This window comes from Labrus mixtus, unplaced genomic scaffold, assembly GCF_963584025.1.
Source record: "Labrus mixtus unplaced genomic scaffold, fLabMix1.1 SCAFFOLD_78, whole genome shotgun sequence".
In the NCBI taxonomy this organism is placed as follows: Eukaryota; Metazoa; Chordata; class Actinopteri; order Labriformes; family Labridae; genus Labrus; species Labrus mixtus.
This window is the reverse complement of record NW_026870333.1, coordinates 1-7500: the sequence shown is the minus strand read 5'-3', so window position 1 is coordinate 7500 and position 7500 is coordinate 1. Positions and strand designations below refer to the sequence as shown.

At 41.8% G+C, this 7500-nt stretch overlaps 3 non-coding genes and 4 pseudogenes across 3 annotated transcripts; all 7 read left to right on the top strand.

Annotated features, from left to right (window-relative positions):
- Positions 1 to 4675: 4675 nt before the first annotated feature.
- Positions 4676 to 4784, top strand: LOC132968892 (5S ribosomal RNA; annotated as a pseudogene).
- A 123-nt stretch (positions 4785 to 4907) lies between these two features.
- LOC132968917 (5S ribosomal RNA) lies at positions 4908 to 5026 on the top strand (annotated as a pseudogene).
- Positions 5027 to 5149: 123 nt separating this feature from the next.
- Positions 5150 to 5258, top strand: LOC132968885 (5S ribosomal RNA; annotated as a pseudogene).
- Positions 5259 to 5380: 122 nt separating this feature from the next.
- On the top strand, positions 5381 to 5489 carry LOC132968964 (5S ribosomal RNA; annotated as a pseudogene).
- Positions 5490 to 5611: 122 nt separating this feature from the next.
- Positions 5612 to 5730, top strand: LOC132968810 (5S ribosomal RNA). The gene has a single exon (XR_009671390.1). It is a non-coding gene; the product is annotated as a 5S ribosomal RNA (ribosomal RNA).
- A 124-nt stretch (positions 5731 to 5854) lies between these two features.
- On the top strand, positions 5855 to 5973 carry LOC132968945 (5S ribosomal RNA). The gene has a single exon (XR_009671420.1). It is a non-coding gene; the product is annotated as a 5S ribosomal RNA (ribosomal RNA).
- Positions 5974 to 6095: 122 nt separating this feature from the next.
- LOC132969046 (5S ribosomal RNA) lies at positions 6096 to 6214 on the top strand. Its single transcript, XR_009671443.1, has one exon. It is a non-coding gene; the product is annotated as a 5S ribosomal RNA (ribosomal RNA).
- The last annotated feature ends 1286 nt before the right edge of the window (positions 6215 to 7500 follow it).

The following is a 7500-nucleotide window of genomic DNA, read 5'->3' as shown; positions in this document are numbered from 1 at the left end:
GCCGTCAACCGATGATCTTGAGGAGCCTAGGGGAGCTCAAGAGCTCCCAGGAAAGTAGGTGGTTAGTGACTGAGATTTATAGATAGATACATGCAGTAATATGATGTACTGTATATGCAGAGAGAGAGAGAGAGAGAGAGAGAGAGAGAGGAGCTCAAGGTGCCAGTTCCCCCGGTAGTCTAAGCCTATAGCAGCATAACTAAGAGCTGGTCTACACCAGCACCAGCCCTAACTATAAGATTTATCAAAAAGGAAAGTTTTAAGTCTAATCTTAAAAATACAGACTGTGTCTGCCTCCCGGACCCCGGCTGGAAGGCGGTTCCAGAGGAGAGGAGCCCGATAACTGAAGGCTTTACCCCCCATAGTACACTTGGAGACTGTAGGTACCACCAGCAGGCCTGCACTCCGGGACCGCAACGCTCTCAAGGGACAGTACGGCACTAGTAGCTCCTTAAGATAAGATGGTGCCTGGCCATTTAGAGCTTTGTAGGTGAGAAGAAGGATCTTGAATTCTATTCTAGACTGTATAGGGAGCCAGTGCAGAGAAGCCAGGACAGGAGTAATGTGGTCCCATTTCCTGGTTCTGGTCAGTACACGAGCTGCAGCATTCTGGACCCGTTGAAGAGTCTTTAGAGATTTGCCAGAGCACCCTGACAAAAGAGAGTTACAATAATCCAGTCTGGAGGTAACAAATGCATGAACTAGTTTTTCTGCATCACTTTGCGACAGGATATTCCTGATCTTGGATATATTACGAAGGTGAAAGTAGGCTGTTCTTGAAACTTGACTGATGTGAGAGCTAAAAGACATATCTTGATCAAAAATAACTCCTAGATTCCTAACAGTGGTGCTAGATGCCAGGCTGATGTCATTAAGGACAGTCACATCACTAGAAAAAGTCTCTCTGAGGTTCTTAGGGCCTAGCACAATAACTTCAGTCTTGTCTGAGTTAAGTAGCAAAAAATTTCTGGTCATCCAGGTCCTAACGTCCTTAAGTCATGTTTCTAGCTGACATAACTGACTGGTACCATCGGGCTTCATTGATACATAAAGCTGAGTATCATCTGCATAACAATGAAACTGTATGGAGTGTTTCCTCATAATATTTCCCAGAGGAAGCATATATAATGTAAAAAGAATTGGTCCAAGCACTGAACCTTGTGGGACTCCATGGCAAACTTTAGTGTGCATAGAGGACTCATCATTAACATGTACAAACTGAGATCGGTCTGATAAGTAGGATTCAAACCAACTTAAAGCAGTCCCTGTAATTCCAAGCAAATGCTCCAGTCTGTACAACAGGATCCGATGGTCAATGGTGTCAAAAGCAGCACTAAGATCTAACAAGACGAGCACAGACAGAAGTCCCCTGTCTGAGGCTAGAAGTAGATCGTTTGTAACTCTAACTAGTGCAGTCTCAGTGCTATGGTGGACTCTAAATCCTGACTGGAACTCTTCAAATAAACTGTTGTCATGGAGAAAGTCACACAGCTGTTTAGCTACCACCTTCTCCAGGATCTTCGAGATAAAAGGAAGGTTGGATATAGGTCTGTAGTTAGCCAGAGTTCCTGAGTCCAGAGTAGGCTTTTTAAGTAGAGGTTTGATTACCGCTACTTTAAATGTCTGTGGTACATAGCCTGCCAGTAAAGACATATTGATCATATCTAATATGGAGTTGCTAACTAAGGGAAAGACTTCCTTAAACAGCTTGGTTGGGATTGGGTCCAAAATACAGGTTGATGGTTTCGATGCAGAAAAAATGGAATGTAGCTCTGAAAGGTCGATTGGAGAAAAACAGTCGAGACTAATATCTGGTCCTGGAACTGTCTCTGCCGTAACAGACGTATCTGCACCAGGTAAGGGCAGGAGGTTACCAATTTTGTCTCTGATGTCTAGAACTTTGTTGTTGAAAAAGCTAAGGAAATCATTACTGCTGAGGGCTAGGGGAATACAAGGCTCAATGGAGCTATGACTCTCTGTCAGCCTGGCTACAGTGCTGAAAAGGTATCTAGGATTGCCTTTGTTTTCCTCGATTAGAGAGGAGTAGTAGGCAGCTCGGGCGTGACGTAGAGCCTTCATATATCTTCTATGACTATCCTGCCAGAAAAAACGAGATTCTACCGTTTTGGTCGAACGCCATATTCTTTCAAAATTCCGTGATGATTGTTTCAGAGTACGGGTTTCTGAGTTGAACCATGGAGCCACTCTCCGCCGCTTGACAACCTTCTGTTTCAGGGGAGCAATCGAATCCAGAGTAACTCTCAGTGAATCCACTGCACTATCAACAAACTGATCTAGCTGAGAGGGACTAAAGCTATCGTAAGAGTTTCCAACTGGGTTGAAACACGGTACTGAATCAAAAACAGCTGAAATAGCTTCCTTAAATCTAGCCACAGCACTATCCGACAAACTTCTAGAAAGCACACCTCTTCCAGGCAGAGGTAATTCTAGTAGGACAAAATCAAATGTAATAAAAAAATGGTCTGATAGCAGAGGATTTTCTAGGAAAACTGTAAGGTTATGGATTTCAATTCCATAAGCTAAAACAAGATCCAGGGTGTGGTTAAAATGATGAGTAGGTTCGTTTACACCCTGGGTGAAACCAATAGAGTCTAATAGTGACATGAAAGCTGTGCTCAGGCTATCATTTTCAACATCCACATGGATATTGAAGTCACCTACAACAATTATTCTATCACTGCTAAGGACTAAGTCTGATAAAAATTCTGCAAACTCAGATAAAAACTCAGAATATGGGCCAGGAGGGCGGTAAACTACAGCAACTAGAACTGGCTGAAAGGTTCTTGAGACTGGATGTGGAAGACTAAGAACAAGGCTTTCAAAAGAAGAAAAATTCAGCTTTGGTCGAGGGTTAACTAAAAGACTGGAATTAAAAATAGCTGCTACTCCACCACCTCGTCCGGTGTCTCGAGGTATATGAGTATTAAAATGACTGGGAGGAGTGGATTCATTCAAACTAACATATTCATCTCGACACAGCCAGGTTTCAGTCAAAAAAAGTAAATCAATGTGCTGATCTGATATCAGATCATTCACTAAAAGAGACTTGGATGCTAAGGACCTAATGTTCAAAAGTCCGCAGTGAATCCTCCGATCTTGTAGCAAAATCGTATTCGTAGTTTTGATTCTAATCAGATTCTGATGATTCACGCCGTTTGGATGACTTATAAAAACGCGTTTGGGCCGGGGGACAGACACAGTACCTATAGTATAACTACAGTTCGATTCAGAATTACAGCTATAGTGACTGGGAGACAGATCTAAGGGAGGCGCAGAGAAGTGTGTAAGACTGCAGCTCTGCCTCCTGGTCTGAACTCTGAGTTGTTGTCAGGGTTTTGGACTAATAACCTCTGCTATGTTTCTAGATAATAGAGCTGCACCGTCCAAAGTGGGATGGATGCCGTCTCTAGCTAGCAGACCAGGTTTTCCCCAAAAAGACTGCCAGTTATCTATGAAGCCCACATCGTGTGCTGGACACCACCTCGACAGCCAGCGGTTGAGTGATGACATGCGGCTATACATGTCATCACTGGTCTGATTTGGGAGGGGTCCAGAGAACACTACGGAGTCCGACATCGTCTTAGCAAAAGTACACACCGACTCCACATTAACCTTAGTGACTTCCGACTGGCGTAGTCGGGAGTCATTTGTGCCGACATGAATTACGATTGTATCAAATCTACCTTTAGTCTTTGTCAGCAACTTTAAATGAGATGCGATGTCGCCCGCTCTGGCCCCGGGTATACACCTAACTATGCCCGCTGACTTCGCTAGCTTCACGTTTCGGACTATGGAGTCTCCAATAATCAGAGTTTTATTCTCAGCGGGTGTGTCGCTGAGTGGGGAAAATTTGTTTGAAACGTGAAGTGGTTGGTGGGGAACCGTGTGCTTCGATTTTCGACTATGCTTCCCTCGGACAGTAACCCAGCCACTGCCTCCCGGCTGCTCGGGAGTTACCGGGGGGGAAGCCAAGCTATGTCGGCCCGCACCGGCTACAGGTGGCTGGCTAACTACTGCTGCATACGATGACTCCGACTCAATGGTGCGGAGCCGTCTCTCTAACTCAGACACCCTCGCCTCCAAAGCTAAAAATAAACTACATTTCTTACAAGTATCATTATCACTAAAGGAGGACGAGGAATAACTTAACATCTGACACGTAGAGCAGGAGAGAGCAGGAGAAGGAGAGACAGAAAAAGAAGCCATTGTAAAGCTAACTGCTAGGCTAAGCTAAGAGTAGGTACACAGTAACACAGTGCAGAGGAGAACAGAACAAGCAATTATGCAATACGCTCACCGTAGTACGCTGCTCTGCTCAGGTGCTGCTCGCTGCTCTGCTCAGGTGCTGCTCGCTGCTCTGCTCAGGTGCTGCTCGCTGCTCTGCTCAGGTGCTGCTCGCTGCTCTGCTCAGGTGCTGCTCGCTGCTCTGCTCAGGTGCTGCTCGCTGCTCTGCTCAGGTGCTGCTCGCTGCTCTGCTCAGGTGCTGCTAGTACTTGGATGGGAGACCGCCCGGGAATACCAGGTGCTGTAAGCTTTTTCATTTTTTTTATATGTTTTTTTTTTTTGTCATATAGAGACATATTCACATGTCCAAAAATTCAGCCAGAATCAAGGGCATGACATATTTAAATTCCCCTTTTTGCACACAATAATGGCTTACGGCCATACCACCCTGAACTCATCCGATCTCAGAAGCTAAGCAGGGACGGGCCTGGTTAGTACTTGGATGGGAGACCGCCTGGGAATTCCAGGTGCTGTAAGCTTTTTCATTTTTTTGATCATATGATTTTTTTTTTATCATATAGAGACATATTCACATGTCCAAAAATTCATCCAGAATCAAGGGGATGACATCTTTAAAAGGCCCCTTTCTGCACACAATAATGTCTTACGGCCATGCCTCCCTGAACACGCCTTATCTCGTCCGATCTCGGAAGCTAAGCAGGGGCGTGCCTGGTTAGTACTTGGATGGGAGACCGCCTGGGAATACCAGATGCTGTAAGCTTTTTCATTTTTTTGATCATATGTTTTTTTTTTTATCATATAGAGACATATTCACATGTCCAAAAATTCAGCCAGAATCAAGGGCATGACATCTTTAACAGGCCCCTATCTTCACACAATAATGGCTTACGGCCATACCACCCTGAACTCGTCCGATCTCGGAAGCTAAGCAGGGTCGGGCCTGGTTAGTACTTGGATGGGAGACCGCCTGGGAATACCAGGTGCTGCAAGCTTTTTCATTTTTTTGATCATATGTTTTTTTTTTTATCATATAGAGACATATTCACATGTCCAAAAATTCAGCCAGAATCAAGGGCATGACATATTTAAATTCCCCTTTTTGCACACAATAATGGCTTACGGCCATACCACCCTGAACTCGTCCGATCTCGGAAGCTAAGCAGGGTCAGGCCTGGTTAGTACTTGGATGGGAGAACGCCTGGGAATTCCAGGTGCTGTAAGCTTTTTCATTTTTTTCATCATATGTTTTTTTTTTATCATATAGAGACATATTCACATGTCCAAAAATTCAGCCAGAATCAAGGGCATGACATCTTTAAAAGGCCCATTTCTGCACACAATAATGGCTTACGGCCATACCTCCCTGAACACGCCCCATATCTTCCAATCTCGGAAGCTAAGCAGGGTCGGGCCTGGTTAGTACTTGGATGGGAGACCGCCTGGGAATTCCAGGTGCTGTAAGCTTTTTCATTTTTTTGATCATATGTTTTTTTTTTTTATCATATAGAGACATATTCACATGTCCAAAAATTCAGCCAGAATCAAGGGCATGACATCTTTAAAAGGCCCCTTTCTGCACACAATAATGGCTTACGGCCATACCACCTTGAACACGCCCGATCTCGTCCGATCTCGGAAGCTAAGCAGGGTCGGGCTTGGTTAGTACTTGGATGGGAGACCGCCTGGGAATACCAGGTGCTGTAAGCTTTTTCATTTTTTTGATCATATGTTTTTTTTTTATCATAGAGAGACATATTCACATGTCCAAAAATTCAGCCAGAATCAAGGGCATGACATCTTTAAAAGGCCCCTGTCTGCACACAATATTGGCTTACGGCCATACCACCCTGAAAACGCCCGATCTCGTCCGATCTCGGAAGCTAAGCAGGGTCGGTCCTAGTTAGTACTTCGATGGGAGACCGCCTGGGAATACCAGGTGCTGTAAGCTTTTTCATTTTTTTGATCATATGTTTTTTTTTATATCAAAGAGAGACATATTCAGATGTCCAAAATTTTCTTGAAGTATTTCGGCTTCAAAAAAGTGAAACATTTTCATGAAGAAATTCGGATTCAAAAAAGTTGAAAGTTTTCATGATGAAATTCGGCTTCAAAAAAGTTGAAAATTTTCATGAACAAATTTGGCTGCAAAAAAGTTGACAATGTTCATGAAGTATTTGGGCTTCAAAAAAGTTGAAAATTTTCATGAAATATTTCAGCTTCAAAAAAGTTGAACATTTTCATGAAGTATTTCAGCTTCAAAAAAGTTGAAAATTTTCATGAAGTATTTCGGCTAGAAAAAAGTTGAAAATTTTCATGAAGAAATTCGGCTTCAAAAAAGGTGAAAATTTTCATGAAATATTTGGGCTTCAAAAAAGTTGAAAATTTTCATGAAGTATTTGGGCTTCAAAAAAGTTGAACATTTTCATGAAGTATTTCAGCTTCAAAAAAGTTGAACATTTTCATGAAAAGATTTCGGCTTCAAAAAAGTTGAACATTTTCATGAAGTATTTCGGATTAAAAAAGTTGAAAATTTTCACGACAGGATTTCGGTTTTAAAAAAGTCGACCATTTTCATGAAGTATTTCAGATTCAAAAAAGTTGAACATTTTCATGAAAACATTTCAGTTCCAAAAAAGTCGACCATTTTCATGAAGTATTTCAGCTTCAAAAAAGTTGAACATTTTCACGAAAAGATTTCGGCTTCAAAAAAGTTGAAAATTTTCATGAAGTATTTCGGCTTCAAAAAAGTCGAAAATTTTCATGAAAGAATTTCAGCTTCAAAACAGTTGAACATTTTCGTGAAAAGATTTCGGCTTCAAAAAAGTTGAAAATTTTCATGAAGTATTTCGGCTAGAAAAAAGTTGAAAATTTTCATGAACAAATTCGGCTTCAAAAAAGGTGAAAATTTTCATGAAATATTTGGGCCTCAAAAAAGTTGAAAATTTTCATGAAGTATTTGGGCTTCAAAAAAGTTGAAAATTTTCATGAAGTATTTCGGATTCAAAAAAGTTGAAAATTTTCATGAAATATTTCAGCTTCAAAAAAGTTGAACATTTTCATGAAGTATTTCAGCTTCAAAAAAGTTGAACATTTTCATGAAAAGATTTCGGCTTCAAAAAAGTTGAACATTTTCATGAAGTATTTCGGATTAAAAAAGTTGAAAATTTTCACGACAGGATTTCGGTTTTAAAAAAGTCGACCATTTTCATGAAGTATTTCAGATTCAAAAAAGTT